Source organism: Cebus imitator, unplaced genomic scaffold (assembly GCF_001604975.1).
Source record: "Cebus imitator isolate Cc_AM_T3 unplaced genomic scaffold, Cebus_imitator-1.0 Scaffold28, whole genome shotgun sequence".
Classification (NCBI taxonomy): domain Eukaryota; kingdom Metazoa; phylum Chordata; class Mammalia; order Primates; family Cebidae; genus Cebus; species Cebus imitator.
The window spans coordinates 5576513-5586501 of record NW_016107343.1 but is presented as its reverse complement, the minus strand read 5'-3'; the positions used below and the strand labels follow the sequence as shown (position 1 = coordinate 5586501).

The 9989-nt window shown below is 54.6% G+C and overlaps 1 protein-coding gene across 5 annotated transcripts in view; it reads left to right on the top strand.

Annotated features, from left to right (window-relative positions):
• The first annotated feature begins 1208 nt into the window (after positions 1 to 1208).
• The window catches only part of FXYD6 (FXYD domain containing ion transport regulator 6), a 39682-nt gene continuing 30901 nt past the window's right edge, over positions 1209 to 9989 (top strand). For 3 of the 5 annotated variants that reach the window (XM_017523387.2, XM_017523381.2, XM_017523383.2), the window contains exon 1: positions 1470 to 2051. The gene's annotated coding sequence lies outside the window, so the exon portion shown is untranslated. Of the gene's footprint in view, positions 1350 to 1469; positions 2052 to 2273; positions 2361 to 9989 lie in introns of those variants that run through there. The other 2 variants (XM_017523384.2, XM_017523385.2) reach the window with 2 other exon arrangements.

The window sequence follows — 9989 nt, the reverse complement described above, 5'->3', positions numbered from 1 at the left end:
AAGACGCACTATTTGAGAGCCAAGCCATGGCCGTTCCTCTTGCAAATTTAGCTCTTGGTATCCCTCTGCAGCCTGGGCTGGTCAGCATTAGGGAGAGGGACCTGGGGAGTCACTGGGCCGAACACTTTGGAACTCTCTGGTTGGAAATGGGGCTGAACCAAAAGGTGGCTTGGCTTTGGAGTTCTGAACTATCCTTTCCCAAACAGGCTTGCAAAGCTTGGGCTTGACGTGTCATCACCAGTAGGTGCTCTAAAAAGCAACACGGAGAGGTGGCCAAAAGGCAGGATTCAAGGGCATTTGGAGGGATGAATGTCCCTGCCCGAGGACATGGGCCTAGAAAGGGGTGTGGTTTTCAATCTGCCACCTAGAACACATGGAAAGGAAAGGGCGATAGTAATGCAGTCCTCCGTTTATAGAGGAAAAGACAGGAGCGGAAGGGTTAGGCACATAGACAGGCAAGATTTGAGTCTGGCTTTGGAGAAGGAGTTTTAGCATTCAGAGAAATCCCAGGGACTTCAGGACTGGGCCAGAGTGGTGTCCATTCAGCCAAGTCCCATGATTAAGGGGTCTGAGCTGTGAGAGGAGGCTCTTTGGCTACTCTTCCTCAGTAGCTATTTATGGTTCCTCTACTGGTTCCAAATCCTTCTTGAGTTCATGTATATTTCCTGCCTTTTGAGACCTGACCATTTTAAGTGATTCAATCATCTAGGGCAGAGCTGGAAGAGACGTCAGGATCATCTAGTCCATCTCCCTAATTTCACAAACAAGAAAACAGGTGTAGAACTGGGGGTAGCAGAGGCAGGGCCAGGTTTCTTCCTAGCAGTACCCATCGTGCCCAGCTTGGGGTTTGTAAGGCAGTCTCCATGGCCCTGCCCAGGCTTGGACAGCGACAGCCTTTCTCAGTAGCCACTCTCTCCACGCAGCCTGGCCATACACACACCTTGACTGAGGCTGGACAGCCTCCATCTCAGCATGGCTCCTGGCTACTGACACTTTGTTTCTTTGGTTTCTACCAGTGCCTGGCCCCTGTCGCTTCCTACAAGCTCTGGCCCCTAATAGTAAGAGCCAATTTCTTGAGCATTCACTATGACTCCCATGGGGTCAGTCTTCTAATCACCATTTTCCTACGGGAGGAAGCAGACTCAGAAGCGGACAGCAGAGATGTGCTCCACGTCGGCTCACAGGCAGGGTTGCCGAGCTAGGATTTACATCTTCACATTCAAAATTCGTCATCTTGAATTTTGACTCGTGGGGACTGGACTGAGGAGAGGGTGGTACTGCCTGGCAGGGCCAGAGGTGGAAGGGGCTTGAAAAGAGGGTTCCTGGCAGCAGATCTACATATGGTTCAGGTGAGGGCCGTCCCCCAGCTCCCCACCTGGCTCTAGCTGGAAATGACAACTACAACTGGAGCTGGCTCCTGCGCCCACGACACAGCCATTCATGCTTTTGGTTCATATTCCCCTTAATTACCAAGGCTCCCAATTAACGTGGGCTGCTGCGACTGGTGCTGGGTTATTTTCTCTTATTTTTCCGTTCCTCGGAGTTTACTATTGCAAGAGACACCAGCTCTGTCATTGCGTCTGCCCTGCTCCCTTCCCACCCTAACCGGAGGGAAACCAGAAAGCAACAGCTGATGGCAAATCCGCTCCGGCGCTAGCACGCCCCCTCGGCGGCCGTCTCCTGTTGCTTCTCGGAGCCTGACTGCCCTTTGGAAAAATCTCTTCGCTCCCCCGCGAGAAGAGAAGGGAGCAGAGGACGCGCGCGAGCACGGAGCGGGAGGACCGGCAGGGAGAGGAGGAGAGGGGGTCTGCGCGCCGCCGCTACCCAGAAGCCAGCGGACGGCGGCACGAGCCGGGGGTCCCCGCGCCCAGCCCCGAGCGAGCCCCCGCCCCCGCAGGACGCGCCTCCCAGCCCGCCCGACTCCTAGGAGGAGGGGAGGCGGGAAAGCAGCTCGAGCCTCACCCACCGCCCTGCCCCCAACCCCGCCACTCCCAGGCTCCTCGGGACTCGGCGGGTCCTCTTGGGAGTCTCGGAGGGGACCGGCTGTGCAGGTAGGCGGCTGGGGAGGTGGGCAAAGTTGGCTCCTCTTTCCGAGGAGGGGCGAGGCTCGGTGGGGACGGATCTCGGGAGCGCCGGGTTTTGTTTGTTCGGTGGGTGTGTGCGGTCCTCCGCGGGCAGCGGGAAACCGGGCTGGGGATGTAAACAAGGAGATCGGCGTCGGAAGAGAGAGGAGCTTCTGGGGGAGGCAGGCTCTGGCGCTGGGGGTGACGCTGGTGGCTGGGAATTGCTCTCACTGCTGCCTTGAGCTTGGGGCCAGGGTTTTCGGGAGAAGGGGAAAAGGCTGCGCCCACCCTTTATCCGTGGGTTTTCCCTTTGTTACTTGGAAGCTGTGGACACTTGGTGGGGCGTGGGGAATTGCGGACGAGGGCGTGTGGCTGGATGTGAGTGTGGACACATGAGCGACGCAAAATGGAACTTGCTGGTTTGGTGCTTCGGGAAGGTGGGGCTGGGCAGTGGGCACAGGATGGGGGCGCAGGGAAAGAAGGATTCTAGCGCTCGGGGATTCTGGAGAGTGCATCATTTTCCCCCTCCTTCTAGTCTATCCATCCAATCCTGTTTCCTTTCCTGGAGGCCTTGGGGGTCCCTCATTGCCCCCTTTCCCCAGCAGAGCTGGCCCTGGCAGAGCTTCCTCTATTGTGTCTCCCAGACTTCCGTGGAGAGTTGGGTGTGCAGCCTGGGGCTTCCAGCTCTGGCTTCTGGCTCTTGCAAGTGGTGGCTGGTAGAGGAGGCACCCGAGGGTAGGAGCTGGGAGCAGCCTCGCTGGAAACATGGACTTGCCCCGTCCCCTGCTGCAAGCCTGCACGCTCGGGGCGCCGTCGCTACTGGGGCTTCTTCCCCATCAGTGTGGCCTCTGCTTTCACTTCCTTTGTCTCCGTGGCTTCGTGCTCTCTGGCTGGGCTGGGATTTCCAGCTTTGAAGATGGATCAGTGGGCATCCCAGGCCCTCCCTAGAAGGAGCCCCCTCTGGGGATCCAGCCGTCCTCATATTACGGATGTATATGTCTGTGTCCGCAGCTTAGCCTTTTGCACGTGACCTGCCTGGTCGTTGCCATGGAAACCCCTCCATTTCTCAGCCTCCCTTTTTTTTCCTGCCCATTCCTCACCTCCATATCTCCTCCCCTCCCCCCAACATGGTTGCCTAGATACTGGTTATCCCTGGCTAGGAAACCTAGATATGTGGCTCCTACACCCAATTGCAGTGGCCCCTTACTCACACCACCCCCTTCACACACACTGCACATCACCACGCCATAGACACATATAGACACATACCACACTACTCAATCAACACACCGTCACACACCACACATACATGATACCACATATACACACATACACATCAAACACACCACATATATACCACACCACCACACACCACCTACAATGCTACACTGACACCCTACACTCGCACTATGCATGCACACACACACAGACACACAGTGTAAGTCTTAGGCTGGGCTGAGGCAGGGGAGAGAGAGGGCAGTTTCCTTCCTCATCCAGCACCTCCCTAGGGGTGTAGAGGGGAAGATGTGGAGGCTCAGGAAGCCCACAAGGAAAACCCTAACATCTTCCTGGGAACCCTGCAGAAGAAGGTGGAGAAAAAAGCACTGCCAGATTCCCTCAGAAGGGGACCCCCTCCCTAAACCCTGCCTGGATAAAGGGTGGGCACAGCCCTTTTCCCTCCTCCTAAAAGCCCTGGTCCTGAGCTCCAGGCGTTAACAAGAGCCTTTCTCAGGTGCTGCGCTGCAGAGGCTGGGCACGGACTAGAATTTCAATCTCTCCACTGCTGCTGCTCTCTGCCCTGACCCAGAGAAAGCCCAAGGCTCTGGGAGTCATCCTCACCAGCAGAGTATCAAGGCGGACTCTGGGACCATGGAAGGCTCTGAGCCCCCACAAAGGAGAAAAGGAAAAGTGGTTTCTGTTCCAGGAAAGCCGTGGAGGGCAGGCCAGAGGGGCAGGAAGGAGAAGGAAACGAAGAGAGGGAAGGAGAGGGGCCGGAAAGTTAGGGCTACCCGCCGTTGCCTGGGGGTCAGGCCAGCCTCTCACCCAACACATTTTCCTGCTTTTTGCTTGGCTCCTCTAACCAGATCTGTGCATCTAGAAGAGGAAGCAGGTGTGTAAAGGGCTCCAGGCTTGCCAGGGTTCTCCCAAGACCTGTGGCTTCTATAGTTCTCGGACGGTAGGCACCTGGGGGAAGAATTTCTTTCCTGGCTTCCACTGAATCTTTGGACTGACCTGAGGACCCATTTCATTCAATCATTCAAGGAACTGTTTTAAGTGTCTACTGTGTATTAATTGCTGGGGATGTGAAGGTGAGGAGGGAGACACAGTCCCTGACATTGGAATCCTAGGTTTCTCAGAGCTGAAAAAGGCCTTGAGGGAGCACCCATTCGAGACATAGTAGGGAAACTGAGGCTCAGCAGTCAGCTGAGGCCTCAGTAGCAGCTGAGGCCTTTTGACTCCTTGGCCAGGATTTTGGCCGTCACACTGCCCGTCCTGCATCTCTTGCCTTCTTTTCTCAGTCACCATCAGAGATAGTGGGTGGATGGAAGCCTTTGGAGGGAGAGCCTTTGGTCAGCTGGTGACTGGGATGCCCTTCCAAAGTGAGGGTCCCCTAGTGGGTGGGGACAACTGGGGAGCCTGCTTTACAATGTTTTCTTGGAAGGCAAGGCTGGAAGGTGTGGCAAGGAGGGAGGGGGAGAAGGAGCAATTTACTAGACCCCGGAAACTCCCTGACAGCCTCAGGGGAGTCAGCCCACCGAGGCTTCCCCTAAATAAGAGCACCTCCTCTCTTCTTCCCAGCCCTGTTGGACTTAGTCGGCTGCCGTCTAGATGGCAGACTGTGCCAGGCAGCCCCCAAGACTCGCCTTCAAACAAATCACCTTCTGAGCACCCTGGAGGGAGCAAACCACTCACAAAAGGCACAGCCTCAAGGAGGCAGGGAGCCTGGAGTAGAAAGGCCAGGTTCTAGTCCCAGCTCTGCCCCTGAGCTGCCATGCTACCCAAAGGCAAATGCATTCACTGTGCAAATATCCCTTTGGAGGCAAACTGGGCTTCTGGTGAAATCCAGAAGTGGCTTAGACTGCTCTTCTGCAACTGAAAGCCTTGCAGATTTTAGACCTCTGTTTTCACATCCGTTAATAGTGGGGCTTAGATTCATGATTTCCAAGGCATGTCTTCCTCTAAATTTGTGTGGATTATAAAATCTTGAAAGAGATCCCTTTTCTCTCCAGATACCAAATACTGCTCATTATTTCACAATACAGGGCTGCAGCTGAGCTGAGCAGGAAGGGGCTGGACTCTGGTTACCCTGGAGAAAGCCTCCTTTTACCCAGTGTGGCAGAAGGTGCCCAAGAAGTTGAAACCAAGCTATTTTCTTTAGGGCCGAAGGAGCCGGCTCCTCCTGGATGCTGTGATCTACCTGGTCTTTTCTACCAGGCTGCACACTGGGTGGCGTCTTTAAAGAGTTGCCCTCTGGGGAGGATGAGACCCAGGGCCATCATTTTGGAGGTCCATGAACTCTTCTGCAGGGATAACCCCTGGCCAGCTGGAGAGTTGCAACAAGAGGGGCTGGTCGGGAACACAGTGCCCTGACGCAGTCCCTGATGAGAGGCAGGGCATCTCTGGCCGAAACAAAAGCATGAAACCAATTTGGCAGCATCGTCTCTGCCCCAGAATAGTGGAGGAGGGAGAGGCCCTGACCTGGGAGGGGATGAAGCCAGCTTGGAGGCTGCACAGGAACATGTTTGTTACAAAGATGTGGGAGGGAGCACGCAGCCTGGGAAGGGGACTGGGGCCATGGGAGTGGGGCTGCCCCAGCTCAGAATATCTGATGTGGGCAGAGAGGGCCAAGGATGAAGGGATGTAGTTGGAATGACAGTGACCCCCACGTAGTTGGAGGACCTAGCCGGGCCCCGGTTGAGAGACCAGAGGCCAAGACTTCAAACTCCCCCTTTCACCCTTTTAATAAATGTTCCCCCAAAGGGCAGGCAGGCCCTGTGGGCTTCTGAGGTTGCTCCTTCGCTGGAGCCCTCCCGTTCAGGCACATCAATGGGCTTGTCCTGTTCCTTCCCCTCCCCCACTGCCCACCTCACGTCCACCTCCTACTAGGGGGCTCTGCGACCTTCGTCCTCTATAGGAAGAGCCTCTCCATGCAATCACATGTGCACTCACACTCGCACACACCTTCCCTTCCACACACATACATAATCTTCCACACCCAACAGGGTGGCCGGGGCTCACACGTTCCCACGCGCCCTCTCACCTTACCTGAGGAGCTGCAGTCTCTCAGACCATGGTGAAGACCTCTGAATCTCCACCCTTTCAGCCCACTGCATTTTACCCACTGGTGCTGTAGCGTAGGCTCAGTTTTGCCACTCCTCTGCTCAAATACCTCTCCAGGCTTGACAGTGCCTATTTTTTTTTTTTTTGAAATGGGGTTTCGCTCTTGTTACCCAGGCTGCAGTGCAATGGCCCCATCTTGGCTCACCGCCACCTCCGCCTCCCAGGTTCAAGCAATTCTCCTGCCTCAGCCCTCCGAGTAGCTGGGATTATAGGCATGTGCCACTGCTCCCAGCTTATTTTATATTTTTAGTAGGGACAGGGTTTCTCCATGTTGGTCAGGCTGGTCTTGAACTCCTGACCTCAGATCATCTGCACGTCTCAGCCTCCCAAAGTGCTGGGATTACAGGCATGAGCCACCGTGCCCAGCCAACAGTGCCTATTCATAAGCACAGGTACCTGGCGTGGGCACTCCAGGCTCAGTGTGACCTGCCTGCAGCTACCTCTGCAGGCACCTTCTCCAGATGGTCATCCAAAGCCTGGTACTGTCCCACCCTCTGCCTGAGCTTAGGCCTTGCTGGAATGTGCCACGTAGATGGTGTCAGTCTTTGTAGGCACACAAACTTGGAATCTAACCTGGATTCTGATGCTTCCTAGATGTTTTCACTTTTCTAAGCCTCATTTTCCTTACCTGTCAAATGAGTGTGAGGACTGAACAAGCTGAGCTGTGTAAAGGGCCCAGCATGGAGTAAACGCTCAGTAGATATCGGCTGCTGTAATAATGATAGTAATGACACATTATTATTGTTATGTCATCCTTCAAGGCCCCTCCCAAGTGTTCATTCTTTCAAGTAATTCTTCCATATTCCCAATCAACAGGCATTAAAATCCCCAATAAACATACTTCTCCTGTACGATGAATGGCCTGTGGGTTGTTCCTTGAGAGCACACCCCTGCATTTTAGCTGCGGATGGACACACCTCCCCACCACTGCACCCTCCCCTCCCAATGGCAGGTCTGTTCTCCCCATAGTGCCTGGCACAGTGTCAGACGCGTGGAGAAAGCCCAGTGAGCACCACGTGTGCTGTGACACCCCTGGGGAAGAGTCCTTACCACCAGGACACCCGGTTGCCCTTCCCACCGGTCTCCCATACGCCAGTGCACACCCCACACTCCCAAGATGCACATCCCTTTATTACCGTGCGTTGTCTCAGTCTGCCCAGTTGCTTTGGTCGAGCCTAGAAACTAAGAATTTGACCCCATCTGAGGTCTGACTGAGAGACACTTAAAAGCTGAAGTCAAAGGAGAGAGGCTGATTCCTCTCAGCATTTTGGTAGCTGGGATTTGACAGAAACCCAGAAAGCAGAAAGGAGGCAGTGGAGGATGGAGGATACCTAGAAAGTTTTAAATGCCTGAAAAATTTCCTGCAGATCCTTAGGTTGTTCTGAGCTTAGAATGGATTTGATGTAATCCATTCAGGGAGGCCGGGGCTCACACGTTCCCATGCACCTTCTCACCTTGCCTGAAGGGCTGCAGTGTCTCAGACCATGGCGGTGGCCTCTGAACCTCCAGCCTCTCAGCCCACTCCATTTTACCCATCTGGGGTAATGATGCTGAAGTGCCGTTTCATTCACACATCAACATTTATTGAGCTTCTGCTGTGCTTAGTGCTGGGGATCCAGAGATGGCCGGGGTATGCCTGTGCTCCCAGGGAGCTATAGTGTCATGGGGACACACATTGGTGACAGCCCTACGTGGGAAGGGGTGTGGGCCTTGGCTCTGTGAGGATGAGGATGCATTGGGGGAAGGGAGGGGAGAACGTGTTTCCTGAAATAGAGATGGAGTCGGGTCAACAGCCCCTTCTTCCAAAGGTAGGGCACATTTCTGGGTATCCAGGCCCATGGGTCAGGGTTCATCCCTACGCCACTTCCACCCCTAAGGAAGACTATATGAAATTGGGCAAAGTTCCCTGTAGGCTGAAACATGCAGGCCAGAACTGTCCTTCTAAAGAGGTAGGCAGAGAGAGCAAAGGGGGCTTCCTGGTACTGTGGCCTGGCTGTGGGCAGCGTGGCGTGGGCCTGGATTCTGGGTTCCTGGCCCTGGTAGCTGCTCTGGGTTTCTGTGTCTGCTGCTGGAACTGCTGTCTGCCCTGTCTTGAATGGGCCTTTGTCAGCAGGTGTGTGGGGGAGGTGATCCCATCCTGGCCTGACTCGATCAGGCCTGTGCAGCCTGCTGGGGCCCCAGCCTGTGACTTCTGTGCAATGCCACTCACTATTCAGACTCTCTGGAGCCAGACTGAGATGTCCTGGTGGGGAGGAGGGGCTGCAGCCCCTGTGCTGGCTGGCAGAAGGCCTGAATCCCACTCTCTGACTCACTCCGGGCAGACTCAGCATTGGCTTGTGCCTGAGCTGGCCTCACAGTACTGTTCTGTGTGCCTACTTCTGAGGGCTGTTGTGAGAAGTCCATGCGTGATAGCTGGAATGCCCCAGTGTCACGGTTGTCAGTGACAGCGAGGTGACAGCAAGTCCTGGAAAGGGGGGCAGGACTATGGGAGTTGGGCTGCTGCAGCTCGGAACATCTGATGTGGGCAGAGAGGACCAAGGAGGAGGGGATGTTGTTGGCACGACCCCCACGCAGCTGGGGGACAAAGCCAGGCCCACACTGAGAGACCAGAGGCCAAGGTCTCTCTACCACGCCTCCGCCTGTGGTCCAGTTTGGGGTCTTTCCAGGGAGACTTCCAGAAATCAGGCCTGGGTTTGTGATTTGTGAATGCTGTTTCTGTTTCTAAGGAAGAGGCCTTACTTCTTTTCAGTCAGTTATTTTCTCTCTCTCTTTTTTCTTCCTCTGTCCAAGTTTCTCTTCCCTAGAAGGAACTTCATGTTAAAGAGAAAGGTGCCTGCCGGTTAAAACAAGTCCCCTGCTATATGACAAGAGAGTTTTGCCTCTCCCTTCACACCCTGTATAGCCAGGCTGGGTTGGTTCTCGGCTGGTTGAGTCCAGGGGACCTGACGACTCAGCCTCCGGGGAATGCCCTTCTTCCATGATTGAGGGATGAAGGGGCAGCATTCCAGCCATTGGGCTACTGAAGGCACTTGACAGGAGCAGGAAAGGCCACCCTGGGAGGCATGGGCAGCAGTGATATACTGGGCGGAGGTGTCCTGTGCTGCTCTGAGGCTGTCCGGCTGCCTTCCTGGCAGCTTGGGGAATTCAGCAGTGTCTGCAGGCGCCTTGAGCCCCGGACTGCTGGAATTTCACCACCCTCTGCTCTCTCTTTTCTTTTGCCAGGGCCTGAGTCCAGTCTTCTCACCGGCTCCTCTCTGGAATATTGTTGGGTGGGGGGGTGTAATCATGTCAAGTTAGGCGATTTAACAAGAATTGATGCTTAATTGTTTATTTGATGGGCATATACAATGCAAATGGAGGGAACAGGATGCATTTTCCACTGATGGATCTGTGGCCTCTGGTCGACCCAAAGAACTTGTTTTAAAAGGCAGCTTTAAAAGCCCTTGATGGCTGTTTGCTCTGTGGCTCTGAACTAGAGAAGCTCAACTCCTGTTACGGATTCATCAAATGCAGGGAGGTGAGCAGAGTGTTGGGGTGGAGTTGAGGAGTGCTTTTGTTTTTCACTGAGTTTTTGAATTTTTATTA